This window comes from Magnolia sinica, chromosome 14, assembly GCF_029962835.1.
Source record: "Magnolia sinica isolate HGM2019 chromosome 14, MsV1, whole genome shotgun sequence".
NCBI lineage: Eukaryota > Viridiplantae > Streptophyta > Magnoliopsida > Magnoliales > Magnoliaceae > Magnolia > Magnolia sinica.
This window is the reverse complement of record NC_080586.1, coordinates 48,336,296-48,360,988: the sequence shown is the minus strand read 5'-3', so window position 1 is coordinate 48,360,988 and position 24,693 is coordinate 48,336,296.

The following is a 24,693-nucleotide window of genomic DNA, read 5'->3' as shown; positions in this document are numbered from 1 at the left end:
ATTTAAACCTAAAACCTAAATGTATTCTCAAATCCCTAAACCAAAACCTACACCTAATCCTAATTTCAAATCCCTAAACCTAAACTTACACCTAATCCTAATATCAACTCCCTAACCTAAACCTAAACCTAAACTTGAAAACCCAAACCTAAACTCGATCCCAAACCCGAATCTAAATCCATAAACCCTTAGCCTAAACCTAAACCTATAACCTAAACTTAATTCACTTAATTTAAACCTACACCTAAACCCAAACATATAACCCGAACCCGAACCCGAATTCCTAAACCTAAACTTAAACCTAAACCTATAACCTAAACCTAAACCTAAACCTAAACATATAACCTTAACCTTAACCTAAACCTAAACATATAACCTTAACCTTAACCTATAACCTTAACCTAAACCTATAACCTATAACCTAACCTAAACCTAAACCTAAATCGATAACCTAAACCTATAACCTAAACCTATTCTCAAATCCATAAACCTATAACCTAAACCTAAACCTACAACCTTTATCCTATAACCTATAATCTAAACTCAAACCTAAACCTATAACCTTAACCTATAACCTCAACCTAAACCTAAACTTAAACCTAAACCTTAACCTATAAACTAAACCTATAACCTAAACCTAAACCTAAAACCTAAACATATTCTCAAATCCCTAACCCTAAACCTACACCTAATCCTAATTTCAAATCCCTAAACCTAAACCTACACCTAATCCTAATCTCAACTCCCTAACCTAAACCTAAACCTAAACTTGAAAACCCTAACCTAAACCCGATCCCGAACCCGAATCTGAATCCCTAAACCCTTAGCCTAAACCTAAACCTATAACCTAAACTTAATTCACTTAACTTAAACCTACACCTAAACCCAAACATATAACCCAAACCCGAATTCCTAAACCTAAACCTAAACCTTTAACCTATAACCTAAACCTAAACCTAAACCTAAACCTATAACCTTAACCTTAACCTATAACCTTAACCTAAACCTATAACCTATAACCTAACCTAAACCTATTCTCAAATCCCTAAACCTATAACCTAAACCTAAACCTAAACCTAAACCTATAACCTATAACCTAAACCCAAACCTAAACCTATAACCTAAACCTAAACTAAACCTTAACCTATAACCTAAACCTAAACCTATAACCTATAACCTAAAACCTAAACCTAAACCTAAAACCTAAACGTATTCTCAAATCCCTAAACCTAAACCTACATCTAATCCTAATCTCAACTCCTTAACCTAGACCTAAACCTAAACTTGAAAACCCAAACCTAAACCCGATCCCGAACCCTAACCCGAATCTGAATCCCTAAACCCTTAGCCTACCTAAACCTATAACCTAAACCCAAACCTAAACCTATAACCTAAATTTAATTCACTTAACTTAAACCTACACCTAAACCCAAACATAAACCTATAACCTAATTTAATTCATTTAACTTAAACCTACACCTAAACCTAAACATATAACCCGAACCCAAACTCGAACCTGAATTCCTAAACCTAAACCTAAACCTAAACCTATAACATATAAACTATAACCTAAAACCTAAACCTAAACCTAAAACCTAAATGTATTCTCAAATCCCCAAACCTAAACCTACACCTAATCCTAATCTCAACTCTCTAACCTAAACCTAAACCTAAACTTGAAAACCCAAACCTAAACCCAATCCCGAACCCGAATCTAAATCCCTAAACCCTTAGCCTAAACCTAAACCTATAACCTAAACCTAAACCTAAACCTATAACCTAAACTTAAAAACCCAAACCTAAACCCGATCCCGAACCCGAATCTAAATCCCTAAACCCTTAGCCTAAACCTAAAGTTATAACCTAAACCTAAACCTATAACCTAAACTTAATTCACTTAACTTAAACCTACACCTAAACCCAAACATATAACCCGAACCCGAACCTAAACCCGAATTCCTAAACCTAAACCTAAACCTAAACCTAAACCTATAACCTAAACCTAAACCTATAACCTTAACCTAAACCTATAACCTATAACCTAACCTAAACCTAAACCTAAACCTATAACCTAAACCTATTCTCAAATCCCTAAACCTATAACCTAAACCTATTCTCAAATCCCTAAACCTATAACTTAAACCTAAACCTATAACCTAAACCCAAACTAAACCTATAACCTTAACCTAAACCTATAACCTAAACCTTAACTATAACCTATAACCTAAAACCTAAACCTAAATGTATTCTCAAATCCCTAAACCTAAGCCTACACCTAATCCTAATCTCAACTCCCTAAACCTAAACCTAAACCTAATCCTAATCTCAACTCTCTAACCTAAACCTAAACCTAAACTTGAAAACCCAAACCTAAACCCGATCTCGAACCCAAATATGAATCCCTAAACCCTTAGCCTAAACCTAGACCTGGAATAGTTATAAGAACATGGAATTCTTTCAAAAGTGACTTGTGTTCAGGCTACATCAAATAAGATCTCTTTTGTTTTGGTCGAGAGGAGTTGGTTTGAAGGTGTAAAGACCAGGTTTGTGGTGTGCTTGTAAATTACTATGAGTTTCTGCCTAAAGAAGGTGGCATTGGCCTAGGATGGACAATTTGTGTTTCAATCAGTTATTTGAGGACGAAGTTTTGACCTTGGAGGTGTCAATCTGAGGGGAGGAGGTGAGGAAAGCGGTGGACTCTTTGGGAATAGACAAGGTGCCACGGCCAGATGGCTTTCCTCTGGCCTTCTTTCAAGTCTTATGAGAGAGCAAAATGGGATTTGGTTAGCTTCATTGCCAAATTCTTTGATTGCGGCCATTTAGCGTTTAAGATGGGGGCATTGTTTATTGTCATCACCCCGAAGACTTGACTCCCATCATATGCAAAAGAAGCATTCACAAGTCTTTAAATACTTTTAGATTCCCATCTTTGCCCCTTTAGAAAGTTAAAATTTATTTCAACTCTAAAGCTCAAAATCTCACTTAGGAAAAAAAAATATCAATGGTGCAAGCAAGAGGCTGCCGCTTACACTCCTGGAGTCACCCTCCATAACCAGGCACCGATAAAAGATTATGAACCAGCTTGAGGCCCCATAATATAGGTCTAATTATATTTGTTGCTGATAAAAAAAAGCTTCTAATTCACGATGGTTTGAGGCTACCAATTGTACTAGAAAGCACTAGCCTGATCGTTCCTTTATCACCATGGATGGCACCTCCAATGTCGTGTGCATGGATTTTTAGAAGAGCTGCCATCAACATTCAATTTTCAACCATCCAAGCGGAGTTGTCAAACAACTAGGCTTGTGATCCCTTTTCCACTTATCCATAGCATTAGTTCAAGCAAAGTTGTACCTCACCTAATGCCTTACTACCTTGAGGGCTTGCTTGAAGTGTGGGAAAAGAAAAGTATAATGATTATTCAATGATGGATTCCCAGGGTTTTCATCTGCACTACTAAAACATGGATTCTTATGGATTCCATTATTGGGGGCTTTTATTTGGATTGCAAGTGGAAATCCCATATTCCTCTCCACAAATTTCCCTCGGTATCTTTTGTGTGAGATTTTTTTAGAATGTGACGTGGATATATAAGATTGTTTGTGTTTGGATGTACATAGTTTCTGTTTGTATGGATGTATGTAGTTTGTGTTTAGATGGATGTGAATGTGAATATGATGAAATATATTATAATAGGTGTATATCAGGAAGAATATGATGAAATATATTGTAACAGGTGTATATCAGCAATTTTTGCCCAAAAATTGAAAAAGAGAGAGAGAGAGAGAGAGAGAGAGAGAGAGACTTTTACCTACGCAATATTTCGTAGGTAAAAGTTTTCCCCACGTTTTTTACCTACGAAACATTTCGTAGATAAAAGTTGCATCCACATTTTTACCTACAAAAAATTCAGTAGGCAAAAAGCTTTCCCCAAATTTTAACCTACGAAAAATTTCATAGGTAAAAGTTCCCACCACATTTGTACCTACAAAATTTTTACCTACTAAACGTTTCGTAGGGAAAAGTTCGGACAATATTTTTTTACCTACGAATAATTTCATAGGTATACAGTTTTTACTAGTTAAAAGTTTTGTAAATATTTATTACCTATACGAATAATTTCGTACGTAAAAGTTTAGAATATAGTACACAATTTTTACCTACAAAAAAATTCATTGGTAAAAGTTATTTATTTATTTTTTACCTACGAAAAAATTCATCGATAAAAGTCTTGCAATTGCCAATGATACCCATTTTCATTGGTAAAAGCCTTTACCCTCGGTCTTTTACCAACGAATTTACAAACGAAAAAATTTGTCGGTAAAACTTTTTACCTACGAAAAACTGTCATTTAGAGACAAATTTTTTCATCGATAAAAGTCGATTTTCTTGTAGTGTGGCCGAGGACTTGGCTTGTTATCTTTTGGACCATCTACATGATATGGTCGCAATCCACTCACTGAGGTTCAACCATTAGTGGTGGGTCAAGAACTACTCGATTTTGTCCCTTATGAAACAACGAGTTCCTAAGGAATTACTAGAAAGGTTGTCCTCCGAACATACACTAATTCAGAATCTCATGAACAAAATTCCTAGCCTCCCGCTTTGGTCACCTCAACTTGGCAAGTAGCAAAATATTATGTACTTCCTGAATTGGAATCAGAAGTGGATTCCATTGTAAGGGAAGCATAGATGGCAGCTCAATCGAGTTACCGATAGAAATTCCTTTTGCGTTATATTGTGTCACCGTAAGTGTTTTTTCAGTAATAATGGCCATCAACCAATGCATATGTAAGTGCTTATAATTAAAGCACATATTAGTTTATCAAATTTTGTAGTCCGGTTACGATCGCAAGCTCGACTGACGACAAGCTATCAAATCGATCAAGTACCTGGAAAGAAGATTCAACATCTCAATGCAAGGTCAAAGCAATGATTTGAAGTTCAGAACACTTCGTATGAGCCAACCTACAAGTGGTATAAATCTAGTTGGACCATAGGTTAGGTGTATTTTACTCATGCATTTCTTGAACCACATTTTATGTTAAATACATACTAGTTAGGCCAGCCTAGGGTCTGCTTCGGCCAGCCTAACTACTTGGACCAACCATATAACATTCGGATAAAAATCAGATATCATAAGATCAAAATTTGCGATAGGTTTAGCCAGCCCAAGATGGGTCTCAGCCAGCCGAACCTGACTTCAACCAGGCCAAAGAAGTTCGGTCAAGTTTCCAACAATGGAATGATTTCGGAATCTAGTCTACTTAGGCCAACCAAACTTGAGCTTAGGTCAGCCGAACCTAGGCTTAAGCTAGCTAAAGTTTGAAAGATTTTATCCCGTGATTTTCATATTCTGATTGGAATGTGATCTTTGGAGTTAGGCCAGCCTAACTGAATCTTAGGCCAGTCGAACTACACAGATCCTTGGTTATAAATAGATGTTTTCTCATACATTCTAAATCACAAAAATTCATATACTTTTACTGTGTTGTAAAGAAATATCTCTCAAGCCTCTTTAAGCTATTTGTGTTGTAATTCATATTTTATTATTAGCTTATTCTATTCTCCTTTTCAAAGTTAGTCTTAATTGTTTTGATAAGAATAATCTATACTCTACTTTGAGAAGAAGGAGAATTGAAACTATAGCAATAGGGTTTCATTCATTTAATCGAAAAACTATTAAATCCCTTTGTATCTCTTTGGGTTGAACTCATACATCGGCTTCATCAATATCCCAAGAAGGAGATTGCCGCACTCAAAGCTACAGCTACAACTTCGACTCGCCAAATCGAAGATAAGTACTATTTGTTTTAATTACTTCAACTTTGGGTTTTTCTGAGATAGCCCAAAAATCTCAGCAGGGTTTGTTTGTGGTGATCCCATAAAATCACAAAGCAAGTTTGTTTGTGGTAACCCCGTAAAATCACAAAGTGGGTTTGATTGTGATAGCCCGTGAAAATCGTAATAACTGTATAAGGTTGTTAAGGTGAACCTGAAAAACCTTAAAATAGTGGATAGCTAAAATTACGAGGGTAGTAATTTTGGGAGTGGAGAGGCACCAAACCACTATAACTCTTTTGTGCATTGTGGTGAGTGGATATTATTATTTGAGTTATCGTGCTTTATTTATTCATTACAATTAGTTTGAGTTTTTTATTTCAAAGACGTTGCGACATAATGTTGTCCTACCTAAATCTTTTAGGTGAAAGGTTGTACTATGAACTATTTAGTATCAAGAATTCAATACTTTGCAATTTTATATTTAATTGATTCATTATTCCGCATTGTATCAAATTATTTGGCATTGTCCTATTCACCCCCCTCTAGGACATCTATAGCTTATCCTTTCAGCATGGCCTCGGTCTGGTTAGCCATATATCTGTTAACGTTCTCAGTTTGAATATGGAACTGCTCAGTTTGGGTGTGCACCAACTTTGCCAGAGCTCTCCCATTTTCCTGAACATGTTAGATACTCAGTTGCACGTCTCAAAATATGACTGTTATCTCTTAAAGAGAAACGATCCGAGAGGTCGAGGCCTATTCTTGATTTCTAGTATTGAGTATCGGACTACTATTTAAATTTAATGACTTGGAGGCTACTTAAATCGGTACATCCTGGGTCGGAGGTATTACGGTCGATGTGGAGAGCTCAACCGCACCAATTCGATTGCTCCTTCTATTCATATTTTTAATTGGTAATGTCGCATCGATAAACTAGAGACAGGATTCCACTTAGCTTGCCAAAAACAGTTTTCGTGCGTTTTCAATTTCAAATTTGGTCATGTGATAAATGTGAGCATGCCAAAATTAAATGCGCGGCTCAATTCAAACCGAAGAACTATAACCCCAACCACCAAGATAGGAAAATATGTAGTATGTGACCAAGACCAAATAAGATCAGTTGCGTATTCAGCTATTCGCATAGTGTTTTAAATGATGATTAAACGATAGTTAGGGGTATGGTTTGTCCTCTAAAAATGGGTTACACCTTTACCTTCCATATAAAAAGACTTTTCAATACAGATAAAAGAACAAAAAAAAAAAAATTCTTACAGTCAGTCACGGAGAACAGTTGCAAAACACTTTTTTATATAGAGAACTCTACTTAATACTTGAACTGAATCCAGTGTATGAGCATAGACTTGAATTACAGCTAAACTTTAACAATTACTTGGTTACTACTACAAATTACACTAAGGAATGTGAAAAGCTGATTACACTATGGAATGCAATTTAGTGGTAATGATAATGATAATGCTAAAGAGCATATGATAATTGAAAGATAAGTTTGATTTAGTTTGTTTGGTTGGTATGAGACAATTTCTTCTGTTGAATTCTTTTGCTATTTATAGCCTTAAGATGACTCTCTAGATGCCTCTCACGTTCTGACAATTGCTATAACAGTTTTGAACTACTTACTTTTTTTCGTTTATAAACCTATCATATGTCCTGTAACCACTTCAGCACGATCGCTCTTCGCTCGACCGTTTAATGGATGATGTGACATTTCCCAATAAACATCAGTTGTATCACTATTCACAACCCCAAGTGTAGGGTCACGATGTAGTATAATCTCGATGAGACCGAGGTTGAATCCACAGGGACTGAACCCTGTACATATTCTGAAAGTAACCATAACTAAAACTAGAAGAAGATGTAATCTAAATCAGGAGAATGTAGGAGAATAATGGTGAATTATTTAACTATAACTTGTAAAATTCAAAGGTGGGAAACTAGGGTTTCCAAGGATCCACTTATACAGATCAGGGAGATCTATGCTTGATTCAAGAGCACAACTGGAATCAGAGTCCCATCTTCATCCAATTGGAAGATATATCATTAAAAATTAATTATAAACTTCCTTTAACCTAGTCCTCAATAGATGAGAGGTATGAGAACTAACATTGATTCCATCACAAAACCATGCCCATGAGACAAAGCAAACAACAGAATGTAACCAATCCATAACCAATCTAGGAGAATTATGAACGTTAGGAAGAATTTCATCATCCAACCATGTCCATGAGACAATGGTGAACAATAGGGTTCCTAATTTCACAATCACAATAATGAAAAGAACATACCCAAAGCTATCGCAGATCCATTGTAATTTAAGTCACAACCAACTAGTAAAAACTAAGAGTATTCCTTATAATCAAACTAAAATCAAAGATAGTTCAATAAACATGAATCAAAACCATAAAAAAGATCTCATCATGCTACAAGCTTCACCTCTTAGCCGTAGCTAAGAGGTTTAGCCTATCATAAACATGATTAAACTAAAAATCTCTTAAAAGCATGAAGAAAAACAACTAAGGAAGGAAAGAAGGAACTCTTTAGACCGGCCGATTGCTCTCTCTCTCTTCCACACGTCCATGCCTCCCCTAGCGGTGCTCTTCTTTTCTTCTTTTCTTCCCTTTTTTGCGAAGCAGCGGGACCTTTTTATAGCCGTTCCGAGGCCTAAAAACTTCTCTACATTAGTTTGTTTACGTAGCACGAACAACTACATAAGACCTACGCAACTTGTTTTCGTAGCTGAGAAAACGGACGCACCGAACTCCCCACTTTCTTACGGAACAGTGTTGTGAAGGAATGGAAGAATACTTCGATCTTCAGTCTGATTTTGAGATTGAACGGAAGTTGTGGGGTCCATCGTGAGGTTCGATTAGAGCTCCTTGTAAGATAGATGTTACAGATCATCTCTGTGGTTATTGGAGATGGGTTTCGTGATTCAGCGAAACTGTTCGGTATCACAGGCAAAGTCGAACTCGGACGTCTTGGTGGAAGGATCCAGCTTTTCTTAGACTCTATTACAACACGTATAAGGCTCTTACTTCACACTCGTAGGTGGGGTCCACCTTGATGTTGGTAGAGAAATCCACTCCCTTCATCATTTTTCTCACCTTGTGCTGGCCCAAAAGCTAAAATATGAGGCCGATCCGAGTTCTAGCTGGGCCACACTGTCGAAGGGTGGAGTGAAGTTTACGTTAGAAACTCCTTTCAGTAACACGTCTTCTTCGTCCAATATTACAATGTGCAGAACTCCCTTTTGTTTTCTCCAAATTCTAGTGATGGTGGGCCCGATGTGGTTATTTTCTAGTAGATCCACATCCTTCACCACCTTTGTCATAATGTGTTGGCTCATGGGCCAAATTGTGAAGTAGATCTGAGCTCTAGGTGGGCCACACCATCCACCGGTAATGAGACAATGCCCACCGTGGAAGAAAACCTCTATTCCACTTACGTGCATGCATATGGAGTTTGTTTATTTACAAATTTGTCGTTCTCCGTTATAGTAACTTCTATCGTTCGTTCCTCCCTATCGCACCATCCAAAAGAAGTGAAATTTTGCCCCCAATACTCAATTTTCAAGATCTCTCAACTGGTTAAATTTAGGCCTCGATCTGCCAAGGATGGCCGAGATGCTCCTTTAGTGGCTAACACACTCCGTACTTTGAAACAATGTTTGTACATCTCTGATTGACGAGTTACCGGGTAGTTTAGACCTATTCCCTAAGATCTCCATGATGGTCAGTTTACCATAATATCCGTGTGGCCCGTTTGGTACCCAAAGATCAGGTGGGCCCCAAATCAGTGATTATCGGCTGATTAGACGATCTATCCACTGGCTTTGGTGATTCTTGAGCGTTAAATCTATGCTTTTAGCATCCTTTTTAGTCCAAGCTCTTAAATTCACCCTTGCAACAAAAACATGATTGAAATATAACGTTAAGCATCTTCATGTTTATAAAATCAGGTAATAATTGGGGTCTAATATGTAATATTTGACCCTCAACAATCACCGTGGGATTTTCTCCGTATATCCCGAAGATATTCAAACACACCATGAAAATTCCTCCTGATTACACAGGCAATCTTTTTTAAAAGTTTTTTAGATGTCCAACAGCTTTTAGAAAAAGCTACGGATGAAAATGTCCCTGCTTCTTATTCTCATTCTTCTTTTTTTCTTCTTCCTCTTTTTTTTTCTGAAAAAAAATAAATAAATTAGAAAAAGTACTTATAATTATCTTTAATATCTTCTTTTTTTATTTTTAGAAAATAAAACAACTTAAATTCTTCTTTTCATTCTTCTTCTTTTTCTTCTTCCTCCTTTCACTGAAAAAATGATAAATAAATTAAAAAAAATTAACGAATAAATAAACAAAAGTATTTTTAATCTTCTTAACTAAAAAAAAAATGAGAAAATAAAAAGAGAACGAAAATAATGATATTTCGATGCACAAAAATAAATAAGATAAATTAAAGATGTATGAATCTAATACCAGGTTATAAGATCTGAATTCACAAAATAAAAACGGAAGGAAAGCACCTGAATCAATGAATGAAGGAAAGACTTAAATGATAGCAGCATCAGCAAATTCAGTAGAGGCGTGGATCCATGTCGTTTTCCTGAAGACTATTCACACCATTTTGATGGCCTGGATGAACGATCCATATCTCCTATAATGAAAAGTCTTTAAGATACAAGCATTAATCGGTCTGGAACGACCGATTCAAACATTAAGTAGTTGATGCTCACAATACCTCCTCTAGATAAAATTAATGGAGTTTTTTCAATAAAAAAGGAAGAGAGAAAAAAAAAAATTTTTGAAAAGAAGACTACGTGTCTGCTTAATCCTTTAGGTTTTTCCAAAATTACTGTATAGTAATTGAAGGGCTGACGTGGCGGACACCTGTTGCTTAGGTGTCAGCTAACATAAATATCCGTTTTACAAACGTTCATGAACGTTGTGATGAAATGCCCCAAATAACTATAAAAGACTCAGTCAAAGGAAATCAAAACAACAGAAAAATAAAAGGGATCATGTAGACAAGCCCAAGCCCAAGCCCGGCTCCAAACTTCCTCTCTCTACCTTTTGTTATTTAAAAAACATACCAACGAACCAACAAACAAGCAAAATAACTTACTTTTTTCTTTTCTTTTTCTTCTTCCTCGTTTTTTCAGGAAAAATAAATATAAATAAATTAGAAGATTAACTAATAAATAGAAAAACTATTCTTAATCTTCTTAAATTATTTTTTTAAAAAAAGAATGAAAATAAAAATATCAAATAAATAAAACAATGTACTTTCGTCTTTTCATTCATCTTCTTTTTTTCTAAAAACTAAGCCTCTGACAATCAATAGAGAACTGAGACTTTGTCCTTATAAGGGTAACTACAAAATGCGATCCTAAGTCAACAAAGAAATGAGACATTGTCATTGGGACAATAACCACCTTCAAAGTGAGAATCAAGATTTTTTCCAGCAAGGTCTCAATTCTCTATTATCCAAATGGATGGGGTCTTGGTTCTCACTTTGAATGTGGTTGTTATCCTAGGGATAGAATCTCAATTCTTTATTGTCAGATAGGGTCTTAGTTTTCTATCATCCCAATGGTTAGTGTCACGATTCGCACTTACCCCTTATTGGGGTCATAGTTTAAAAAAACAAAAGGGTCTCGGTTCTCTGTTGGCTATTATGGTTGCAGTTCTCAGTTGCCCTTGTCTGGATAGGGTCTCACTTCTCTATTGATTGTTAGCGTTGTAGTTTGCATTTGTCCTTATAAGTACAAGGTCATAGTTCTCTGTTGACTATTAACGTCGTAGTTCATAGTTGCCCTTGCAAGGACGGGATCTCAATTCTCTATCACCTATTAGGGTTGCAGTTCACAGTTTCCCTTCTAGGGATAGGGTCTCAGTTTTCAATTGACTATTAGGGTCTTAATTCTCTGTGGATTGTTAGGGTCTCAGCTCTTTTTTGAGTGCTAGGGTTTTGATTCTCTATTGATTATTAGTGTCTCAATTCTCTGTTAACTGTTAGGGTCACAGTTCTCTATTGATTGTTAGGATTTCAGGTCTCTCTTGATGTTAGGGTGTCAATTCTCTGTTGATTATTAAGGTCTCAGTTTTTTGAAGAAAAAAAAAAAAAAAAAGAATGAGAAGATGAAGGTACATTTTTTTTTTTTGTTTGATATTCTTATTTTTATTGTATTTTTTCCTTCTTTTTTATTTAAAAAGATTAAGAATATTTTTTTCTATTCATTAATTAATTTTCTAATTTATTTGTCCTTTTTTTAAAAAAGAAATGGGAAGAAGAACAAAAAGAACAAGGTAAGTTGTTTAATTTATTTAATATTTTTAATTTCATTCTTTTTTTATTTTCTAAAGAAGAAGAAAAAGATATTGAAAGTATTTTTTTAATTTGTTTTTTCAGGAAAAAAAAAAGACTAAAAAGAATAAGAATGAAAGAAGAAGGTATGTTGTTTTATTTGTTTGATATTTTTATCTTCAGTCTTTTTTTATTTTCTAGAGAAAAAGAAAATATTGAAGGTAATTAGCAATATATTTTCTGATTCATTTATTTTTTTTTAGGAAAAAAAAAAAGGAAGAAGAAAAATATGAACGAGGAGCATATAGACATTTTCGCTTGAAAAAAAGATCTTATGCTGTCAGTGGTCTTAAAAAAAAGTTTTCAAAACTGTATAATTACTTAATTAAAATAGATCAGATTCCTAATTTGTTAATTAACCCAAAAAAAAAAAAAAAATGATGAATACACTTACACCTCACACATGCAAATTAAGAATGTCGTGCACTGGACGGTGGGTTTCAAAGCTGAGGTCTTGAGTTCTCGCGGGGGTGTCTAAATTATAATAATAATAAATAAATAAAACAACAAATAAGGCGTGTGCTCTAAGGTAACCTTTGATCAATTTCTATTGGTTGGTCGCTTATCTTTCAAAGTTATGGCCCATCTAATGATTATATCAGCCTATCCGGAGGGTGTTGGTCTCTAACGACGAACGGGTCTGATCTAGTACACGTGCTTCTATAGTGCACTGGTTGGTTTTGCCGGCATTTATTGGTTTTTATCACAACACAAGAGAGTACTGGGACGGCTGTATGAATGATTGGCTGAGGCCTCAATGCGCTCCTCTTGAATTGGCCGAAGGATTCTCCCCACACGTGCAATTTGGTAGTGTGCGAGGTGCCCCAAGACTTGCTGTGAGCAATCCACCTCACACGTGGAATTTGGAATACGTGTGAGATCCGGTCTCTTTTAGATGCCCCAAAGCACATGCAGTTTGGGCTGATCAGCAAGTCAAACTTGTATCTGAAAGATGGACGATTAGAATCCAACAGTCCTTGACGTATTTCTGTTGCGGGAGTGGATTAACTGTTACCGGGGTAACTCCGAAGTGGGTGTTACCCTGACAGTGTGGAACCTACCTTTTATGTATTTTTTGTATATCCACGACGCCCATATGTTTTTCCATCTCCTTTTCTCCTTTTAGAGGAGATCCCAAACCTTAACAAAATCAAAATTTCAGATGGACCACACCGCTAGAAACAGTGACGAATGACCATTAAAAACATTCTATAGGCCACAAAGCTGATCTTTGTATTTTACCTTCATCCAGGTATTCAACAGGTTGGATGGCAAATAAACACCGATGAAACCTTAAAATGGGCCCTTTGGAATTTTTAATGGTGAAGCACTCAAAACACCACTGTTTCCATTTGTGGGGTCCACCTGAAATTTGGATCTTCTTAATCTTTAGGACCACTTTCTAAAATGGGCTGGAGAAACGGATGGACAAAGTGGATATACAACACATCATTAAGGTGAGCTTCATGGTAAGGATATCACCCACTTATGTTTTACCCGGGTAAAAGGTAATACACTCGCTCCCTTGATTGATGCACCATTAGCGTGTTCCGAGTGCACACTAACTGATGAATGGCTAGGGTTGGTGTTTGGGGAGGGCCCGGCCACACCAAATAGTCAACTCGGCCGCGCTACACTTCCGCAAACGGATGTTGATCCCCCCTTTTATATATATATATATATATATATATAGGGAAGATCCGAGCCCCTTCAATTCTGAGGACCGACATCACCTTAATCCGATCGGACACATAAGAGTTAATCTGAAATGATAAATGCTATTGAAGGGACGAAAGATTCCCGGCTCAGTCACAGTCGCACTCCTGCTCCGACGCAGGTAGTCGGTTCGGAGTAATCTAAGGCCAGGACAGTTAGTTTGAAGCTCAGACCAAAGACTTCAAGCCGTCCCACTATTACTCGACCTAAGACGAAGCGTTTGACCACTCACACCTGTGTCACCTGTTACGGGAAAACTCAACTCGACAGGACAAGTCCGCCGCCCGCCTTGGATCTCGGAGGGGAGACCTTGTAAGTGCTATAGTTTATATCCCTGTCTGTTGTCAAATTTGTGGTGACAAAATCACTGTTATGTTATATATTAATTTGTGGTGACAAAATCTCTGTTATGTTATATATAATTTGCTTAAGTGAAGCTCTTTCAAGGATCAACATTCATGAACAAGCTAAGCTCACAACAAGCAAAGCTCACAAGTACAAGGATCAATCTTGAATGAAAGAACTGCTCACAAGACAAGACTCAAGCTGCAAGACTTCAAGAAGAGTTCAAGGCAGTTTGTACACTTTTAAGATTGAGCTACTTCAAGGTTTAATCTACATCAAGATTACAAGGCTCATACTTCAAAGTCACAAGTTTCGAATGTTTCAATGTCCATACTTCATGGTTGAGGTTTGATTGACCATAGGTTGACCTTAGAAGTAGGTCATTTCGGATACATAAACCGAATGTTTATTTTACATGTGATTGGTCTGTTCTTCAACTAGTCCTAGGCCTTCTTCGACTAGTCCTAGACTTGCTTCGACTAGTCCTAGACTTGCTTCAACCAGTCTAAGAAAATCCTCGATAAAATCTGTTAGCCTTCGACTAGTTCAGGAATCTGTTCGACCAGTCGTAGGAACAGTGTCGACTGATCTTCGACCAGTCGTACAATCTTCGACTCGAAGTCCAGCGAAGATTTTCAGGACCTACGACCAGTCGTAGGAGAGCTTCGACCAGTCGTAGAACGGTAAGAGCATATCCCGCCGGATTTTTCAAATATCTGTTAGTGCTTCGACTAGTCGAAGATCACTCTAGACCAGTCGAAGACACGATCTTCTCACCTATAAATAGTGCACAAATCTCAGAAGAAATCATCAATTTAATTAAAGTATTCAAGCCAATCTTCGTCGAACTTCTGAGAGATAATTCTGTGCTCCATCTAAGCTAAGTGTGCTTATTTAATATTCTTCTTTCCTTAGCTTTATTTTAATTGATTTTGTTTCTACTATTCCAATTTGATTTGAAAAGAGGAATTATTATTCCCTTTCTTTAGAATCAAAATCAATTAAGGCAAGCCCTGTTTGGTTTAATTTAAAATCAATTAGAATTAGAACCATTGTAATCGAATACTGGACATTGAACTTGGACATTCAATCATCTACTTTGATTTGGTTCTACCGGGCTGCTACAACAAAGAAGATATTCAGGTATTTTACATATTGTAAATTTCTTTCTATTATTTTGGTTTCTTTCAAGATTTGCCAGAAAAATCTTGTTATATTGGTTATCTGAGGAAAGCCAGGAAAACTCAGAAGTGGGGTTTTTTTTTAATTGTGTGAGCCCACGTACAAAGACACAATTGTAAGGGTTTTGGGTGAACCTGGGAAAACCTATTTTTAGTGAACGCTAATATCCCCTGTGTGAGGATATTAGGAGTGGAGTAGCTTTTTGTGTGGCTGTTGTTTAACAGTTGGTGAACACACAGGAGAACCACTATAAACCCTTGTGTTGTGGTTGATTGTTTTATTCTTCTAATTTTTTATTCTTTTTGTGGGATGTATGTATGGTGGTGAATGTTGTAATTATTTTCAAGCTTTGTGAGAATGTTGTAATAGCTTAGAATTTATTTTCTGCTATTCCTTTATAAGCTTGATTTTCAATTTCATTTGAAAGTTGTTCCAGCAAGGTTGCCCTGCCATTTTTATGGTGTATGGCTGTCCCTTGAACAATACATTTTTAATTACAAGTCATTTCAGTTCAGTTAATATTTATTTTTGTGTTCCTCTTCGATTTGAGACTTGATACAAAGACCTTCTAGAAATAAGGTTGTCCTACCATAAACTCTGGTTTTTGGTGTAAGGTTGTCCTTAGAACAACGTTTGTATCAACCTCTCAAGATCTGAATTTTGAGGTCATTTTAATTTACTGCATTGTGATTTACTTTGGCTATCATTTGCTTTTTATTTCCGCTGTTATTAGTTTTAATTTGGCATTGTCCTATTCACCCCCCCTCTAGGACATATAGCTTGGCCTTTTCAAGTGGTATCAGAGCCTAATAGCTCTTTTTTTTTTTATTTAATTCCTGAGCTAACGATTTAAGCTATTTAAGATGTCAAATTTTGATAGCCTTTCAGTCACTAGGCCTCCACCCTTTGATGGCTCCAACTATGCCTATTGGAAAGCCAGAATGAGGATCTTCCTCAAATCAATGGATGAAAATGTGTAGCAAGCCACAGTGACTGAATGGAATCCTCCTATCATGGAAGTTACTGGGGTTGATGGTTCAAAATCAATGAAAGTCACACCATATTACCAATGGACCACTCTTCAGAAAAGTGAGAGTAGTGCAAATGCTAAAGCACTAAATGCAATTACTTGCGCACTATCACCGGATGAGTTCAAAAGAATCATTTCCTGTGATACTGCAAAGCAAGCTTGGGATATATTAGAAATGACACACGAGGGTACTACAATTGTCAAAAAATCTAAAGTCCAACTCCTCACAACCAGATTTGAAGAAATTCATATGGAGGAAAATGAAATGTTTATGGACTTTTACACTAGATTGAATGACATTGTAAACTCAATGTGGGGTCTTGGCGATAAAATCCCAGAAAGTAAAGTATGTGCAAAAATACTACGCTCACTTCCTGAACGGTTCAATTCTAAAGTAACCGCGATCCAGGAACTTCGTGATACGGATAATATGAGGGTAAAAGAACTAGTTGGTTCACTACAAACCTACGAGTTAAACTTTAAAGCTCCTAAAGGAAAATCTATCGCACTAAAATCTTCTAAATGTAATTCAGAAGAAAATTCTGATTCAGAAGATGATATGGCTCTTTTAGCTAAAAAATTTTACAAGATTTTCAAAAGCAAGAAAAGGGTTAATTTTCAAAAATCAAATGATAAAAAGAAGTTTAGACCCAAATTTCGAAAATCTTTGAAAGATAGTCAATGTTACAACTGTCAAGATTATGGGCACTTAGCAAATAAATGTCCTAAAAGGGACAAACCCAAGAAGAAGGGTATGTTGGCTACATGGGATGAATCATCTAATTCTGAAGGTTCTTCTGAATCAGAAGATTCTGAAACTGAGTCGGGCAATGAGGTTAAAGCTCTTATGACTCTAGCCAAATTCACATTTTCAGATAATGACTCTATAAGTGAAGAAAATCTGAATAGTGAATGTGAAAATGAAGATGATCTTCAAGACGCTTACAATGCCCTATATAAGGAAAGTTGTAAAATTGCTGTCAAACTTAAACTTCAAAAAGAAAAGTTTTCTAAACTCAAAAATTGTTTTCATTCACTTGTCTTAGAAAAATCACAAATTTCAGATTGTTTTGAAAAATCAAAATGTGATTTGGAATTCAAAAACTCACTAATTATTGATTTAAAATCTGAAATTAAGAATCTTAAAACTGAAGTATCTTCTCTTCTGAGTTTAAAGGACACATGGAAATATGCCCAAGGTGATCCAAAGTTAGAGAAACTTTTTCCGGATCAAGAAAAAGTGGCGATCGATCCGGGTTGGGCTATGATAAAAATCTACCTCCTAAACAAAAGTATACTCCTCCTATGTTTGTTAAAGAAGAGTCCTCAAACTCAAAAGGGAAAAGTACTTATCAAGATTTTTCTAAAAATTTAAAAACTTTTCAAAAACCTAAAAGCAGCCATGTCAACTTTAATCAGAAACGAAATCCACTAGCTGAAAAGATAGTTAATTTACTCAAGGAGCTCTTAAAATCTAACTCTACAGGTCATTCCTACAAATATACACAAAAGAAGACCAACTATGTTCCTAAACCCAAAACAGTTATGAAATGGGTTCCTAAAGTCACCTGCTTGGTTGCTCACACTACTTTCAAAGCAACAAGTCATTCAAAGTGGTACCTAGACAGTGGATGCTCCAGGCATATGACAGGTGACAAAGCTTTATTCACCGATCTGAAAGATATGACTGATGGTTCAGTCACATTTGGTGATGGTAGCAATTGCAAGATTATAGGCCAAGGTACGGTTCAACTTTTTAATCTTCCGGTGTTTAAAAATGTTTTATACGTTGAAGGCCTAAAGCACAACTTGCTTAGTATATCACAAATATGTGATAATAACCATAATGTTCGGTTTTCTAATCAAAGCTGTGAGATAATAAATAATAAGGGTTCTGTAATATTAACTGGACGTAGAACGTCTGAAAATTGCTATATTATTAGTGAATCCAGCTCATCTAATCAAACATGTTACATGGTCCATACAGATGAGACTGATTTATGGTACAAACGTCTTGGACATGTACATTATCGAAATTTATATCGATTGAGCAAACGAGAACTTGTAAGAGGTTTACCCAAACTTCAAAAATTAGATAAAATATGTGGTGAGTGCCAGATAGGCAAACAAAAAAGGAATTCACACAAAAAGGTGAATTCAAATACCACATCAAGACCACTCGAACTTCTCCACATGGATCTGATAGGACCTACCAGAATGGAAAGTCGTGGTGGTAAAAAGTACATCTTGGTAATAGTTGATGACTTTACCAGATTCACTTGGGTAGTCTTCTTAAGGGATAAATCTGAAACCCTTGAAGAAGTAAGAAAAGTTCTCAAAAGGATTCAAACTGAAAAATCTTCTCAAATCAGTAAAATTCACAGTGATCATGGATCTGAATTTGAGAATAGCAATTTTGAGAAGTTCTGTACCGACCAAGGAATATTACATGAATTCTCTGCTCCCAAAACTCCACAACAAAATGGAATTGTAGAAAGAAAGAATAGGGTGCTTCAAGAAATGGCTAACGTCATGTTGAATAGCATGAAGCTCTCTAAAAATCTTTGGGCTGAAGCAGTCAACACAGTTTGCTATATTATTAACCGAGTCTACACTAGAAAAGATAATAATAAAACGGCTTACGAATTGTGGTTCAATAAAAAGCCTACTGTTAAATACTTTCGAATTTTTGGCAGCAAGTGCTATATTTTACGTGATCGTGAAAATTTAGGAAAATTTGATACAAAGAGTGATGAAGGGATCTTTCTAGGATATTCCTTAAACAGTCGAGCTTATAGGGTCCTAAACAAAAGGACTGGTGTGATTCAAGAATCCATTAATGTTGTCATTGATGATCATTTAAACACACCAATTTCTAATTCAGATAATGATGAAGTACTAATCATTGATAAACCCGATACTTTATCGAATCAGACTGATTCTGAGTTGAGGACTGTTAAAGATCATCCAACCACTCAAATTCTTGGAAACCCTCTCACCGGTGTTCGCACCCGTAGACAACTTGAGGATATATGTAATTATGTATGTTTTACATCCTAAATTGAACCATCTAACGTAAAAGAAGCTCTGGCTAATGAGAACTGGATTGTTGCGATGCAAGATGAACTCAACCAATTCGTAAGAAATGATGTTTGGTATCTCGTACCAAGACCTAAAGATAAACACATCATTGGAACAAAATAGATTTTCAAAAATAAGTCTGACGAATGTGGAAATATAATTAGAAACAAGGCTAGACTGGTGGTACAAGGTTATACTCAAATTGAAGGGATTGATTTCGATGAAACCTTTGCACCAGTAGCACGTCTTGAATCTATCAGATTATTTATATCCATTGCATGTTTTAGAAAGATAAAGATCTATCAGATGGATGTGAAAAGTGCTTTTCTAAATGGCGATTTACATGAAGAAGTCTATGTTGAACAGCCAATGGGTTTTGAAGATTTCAAAAATACTGATCATGTATATCGGCTTAAAAAGGCACTTTATGGATTAAAACAAGCACCTAGGGCATGGTATGAGAAACTAACGAAATTTCTTTTAACTCATAATTTTCAAATGGGATCTGTTGATAAAACTGTTTGTTAAGAAACATAATGATCATATCTTAATGGTGCAAATTTATGTTGATGATATTATTTATGGATAAACTTGTACTGACTTGACTACTAAGTTTGCAGATTTGATGAAATCACAGTTTGAAATGAGCATGGTTGGGGAATTGACTTATTTCCTTGGATTGCAAGTAAAGCAACAACCTGAAGGAATATTCATTTCTCAATCTAAGTATGCCTTGAATCTAATCAAGAGATTTGGATTTGAGAATGGCAAGAATTTCGATACTCCTATGAGTACTACCCTGTAACTATCAAAAGACTCTAATGGTAAAAATGTTGACTCAAAACTTTATCGGAGTATGATTGGTAGTTTGTTATATTTAACTGCTAGTAGACCTGATATTTCTTTAAGTGTTGGTATTTGCGCAAGATATCAATCTGATCCAAAAGAATCTCACTTGATTACTGTCAAGCGAATTATTAGATATGTCGCAAGTACTGTAAATCTTGGTCTCTGGTATCCTCATGAAACCAATGTCCAATTAGCTGGGTACTCGGATGCTGACTGGGCTGGTAATCTAGATGATAGAAAATCAACCAGTGGTGGTTGTTTTTTTATTGGAAATTGTCTAGTTTCCTGGTTTAGTAAGAAACAAAATTCTATATCACTTTCAACAACCGAATATCGCAGCCGGTAATGCATGTACACAGCTTTTTTGGATGCAACGAATGCTAAGTGATTATGGAATTAAACAGATTCTATGTTATTACATTGTGATAATTCCAGTGCGATAAATATTTCAAATAAAACTTATAACAGCATTCTCGTACTAAGCATATTGACATTAGATTTCATTATATAAGGGAATTAGTAGAAGAAAAAGTTATATCTCTAGAATATATTCCTACTGAAGATCAACGTGCTGATATTTTCACAAAACCTCTTGATAAAAGCAAGTTCAAAAAGATGAAATTTGATCTTGGCATGTGCATTTTAAATTGATAATTTATGCCTTCTTGTATAATATTGTATATATTTGCTAGATTGAATTCCTATTTTTGTTTAAATTGCAAGAAAATTGAATTTTTTGGGGTTTACTCGACCAGTCATGAGTATACACGACCAGTCGTACTACGACCTGTCGTAGATACCCACGACCAGTCGTGGAACACGGGTTTCACTTCAAATTGGGGATTTTTCTCTTTCTTCCTCATTTCTTCTTTCTTCTCCTTGGAGTCGAACTTCGACTCGTCGAACCCATCCTTCAAGTCCTTCAAGGTTAGTGTTCCAAATCCCATTTTTTTTGCATATTTGTGTCAAGATTGCTTCCTTTTCTCTCTTGAAGCTTTCTATTTTGAAAATCATTGAGATTTGGGGTTTGGGTTGTGAAAAATCTGTTTTGATTAAACCCACTTCTCAATCCTTTGCAACTTCTTTATTCCTTTAAATCCTTGTTGTAAATGGCTTCTAGAGTTAGAAAAACTACTTCATGTGGTCCTTCTTCTTCCTCCAGATCGACCCCTATATCTAAACGTCATCTTCTTGTTCCCAATGATGATCCATCATTTATTAGGGACATTAGATCTCGTAAGGTTATCGTTGAACATCCTGTTGATGTCAATCACATTGCTCCATTTGACATCCTTCCTATGCTTGAAGCTGTAGGTTGGGTTAACTTATTGCATTGGGGTGGGCCTGCATACCGGTCCATTGCCCAATCCATGTTTTCATGTATTAGTGCATTTTCACAGGATAATTTAACTTTTCAAATTTCTACTAGAGAAGGGCCATTTGACGTTGATCGTCATTTAATTTCAGCCCTTATGGAAATTCCTACGAATGATGAGGGTATTCCTATCCATAATTTAACCGATAAACCCTCAATGGCTGAAAAACGCATGCTCACTAGAGACTTGTGCAATATGGATGTTCAATGGACTCAAAAAGGGAATGCGCTCCCCGCAAGGTATTTGTTACCCAAATACAGAATTCTCCACAGAATCTTTGTGTCTAATCTGTATCCTCGTTCGGGTAATAAATTTGACCTGACTTCATTTATGGTTCGTGTTATCCATGCTATCTCAAATGGTACTCAAATTTGTTTGCCATCCTTAATCTGTCATTTCATTATTCAGTTTTGACTCTATCCTGGTCATAGTGACATTCCTTTTACATATTTTATGACTGTATTGGCTACTCATATGTTAGTCGATATGCCTGTTGATGAAGCACCTATCCATCATCTGATCTTCAACAATACAAATATTAATAAGATGAAGTTGGATCTGCTTCCTGAACAAGGTGGTGGTGGTGGTGGTCCTGAAGAAGCTGGTGTTGACATTAATATGGATGACATTTTTGAGGAACTGGATTCAGACTCTGCTAATGATCCAGATTTTGTACCATCTGATGTTGATGCACGTCTGAGTGCATTAGAGGGTAAAGTTAAGGATATAAATGTGAAGTTGGAAAACATGTCTGCTGCTCATGATTTGCAATTCAAGTACATGCGCAAATATCTTAGGTGCTTGAACAAAGGCATGCACCAACTTGACCCTTCTATTCCTGCTCCTTCATCAAGTTCTAGTTCTGACTAGTTTTTATGAGACTTTTGGTCTATAATAACTTTATTACTTAGCACTTGTTTGCTTGAGTTTGAGTTGGATTTTAAGCTGAATATTTGTTCTTGATGTAATATTTATGCTAGATATATGTGATGCTATCTTGAGTATCTCTATAACTCTTTTGCTATACTCTCTTACTTCCTCATGTTTCCTCTCATGATTTCTTTATTTAGTTCTCCTTTGTCATATTGTGACAAAAAGGGGGAGAATGGTTTGTTCTTATTCTTAATGTGATTATGGGAGGAGTAGCATTGGTTATGTTACTCAGGGGGAGTGGAGAGTCAAGGGGAGGGGAGTATATGTTTGATCTTGTTGAATGAAACTGGTTAAGTTGAATGAAACTGGTTGAATGTAAGTATTAACTAGTTGTTTTACTCTTGTTTATCTTGATTATGTGTTTTGTCACTAATTAGAGTCAAGGGGAGGGGAGTATATGTTTGATCTTGTTGAATGAAACTGGTTAAGTTGAATGAAACTGGTTGAATGTAAGTATTAACCAGTTGTTTTACTCCTGTTTATCTTGATTATGTGTTTTGTCACTAATTTGATAAAGGGGGAGATTGTAAGTGCTATAGTTTATATCCCTGTCTGTTGTCAAATTTGTGGTGACAAAATCACTGTTATATTATATATTAATTTGTGGTGACAAAATCTCTATTATGTTATATATAATTTGCTTAAGTGAAGCTCTTTCAAGGATCAACATTCATGAACAAGCTAAGCTCACAACAAGCAAAGCTCATAAGTACAAGGATCAATCTTGAATGAAAGAACTGCTCACAAGACAAGACTCAAGCTGCAAGACTTCAAGAAGAGTTCAAGGCAGTTTGTACACTTTTAAGATTGAGCTACTTCAAGGTTTAATCTACATCAAGATTACAAGGCTCATACTTCAAGGTCACAAGTTTCGAATGTTTCAATGTCCATACTTCATGGTTGAGGTTTGATTGACCATAGGTTGACCTTAGAAGTAGGTCATTTCGGATACATAAACCGAATGTTTATTTTACATGTGATTGGTCTGTTCTTCGACTAGTCCTAGGCCTTCGTCGACTAGTCCTAGACTTGCTTCGACCAGTCTAAGAAAATCCTTGACCAGTCGTGAGTTTGTTACAAATTCCGGATAAAATCTGTTAGCCTTCGACTAATCCAGGAATCTGTTCGACCAGTCGTAGGAACAGTGTCGACTGATCTTCGACTAGTCATACAATCTTCGACTTGAAGTCCAGTGAAGATTTTCAGGACCTACGACCAGTCGTAGGAGAGCTTCGACCAGTGGTAGAACGGTCAGAGCATATCCCGCCGAATTTTTTAAATATCTGTTAGTGCTTCGACTAGTCGAAGATCACTCTAGACCAGTCGAAGACACGATCTTCTCACCTATAAATAGTGCACGAATCTCAGAAGAAATCATCGATTTAATTAAAGTATTCAAGCCAATCTTCGTCGAACTTCTGAGAGATAATTCTGTGCTCCATCTAAGCTAAGTGTGCTTATTTAATATTCTTCTTTCCTTAGCTTTATTTTAATTGATTTTATTTCTACTATTCCAATTTGATTTGAAAAGAGGAATTATTATTCCCTTTCTTTGGAATCAAAATCAATTAAGGCAAGCCCTGTTTGGTTTAATTTAAAATCAATTAGAATTAGAACCATTGTAATCGAGTACTGGACATTGAACTTGGACATTCAATCATCTACTTTGATTTGGTTCTACCGGGCTGCTACAACAAAGAAGATATTCAGGTATTTTACATATTGTAAATTCCTTTCTATTATTTTGGTTTCTTTCAAGATTTGCCAGAAAAATCTTGTTATATTGGTTATCTGAGGAAAGCCAGGAAAACTCAGAAGTGGGGTTTTTTTTTAATTGTGTGAGCCCACGTACAAAGACACAATTGTAAGGGTTTTGGGTGAACCTGGGAAAACCTATTTTTAGTGAACGCTAATATCCCCTGTGTGAGGATATTAGGAGTGGAGTAGCTTTTTGTGTGGCTGTTGTTTAACAGTTGGTGAACACACAGGCGAACCACTATAAACCCT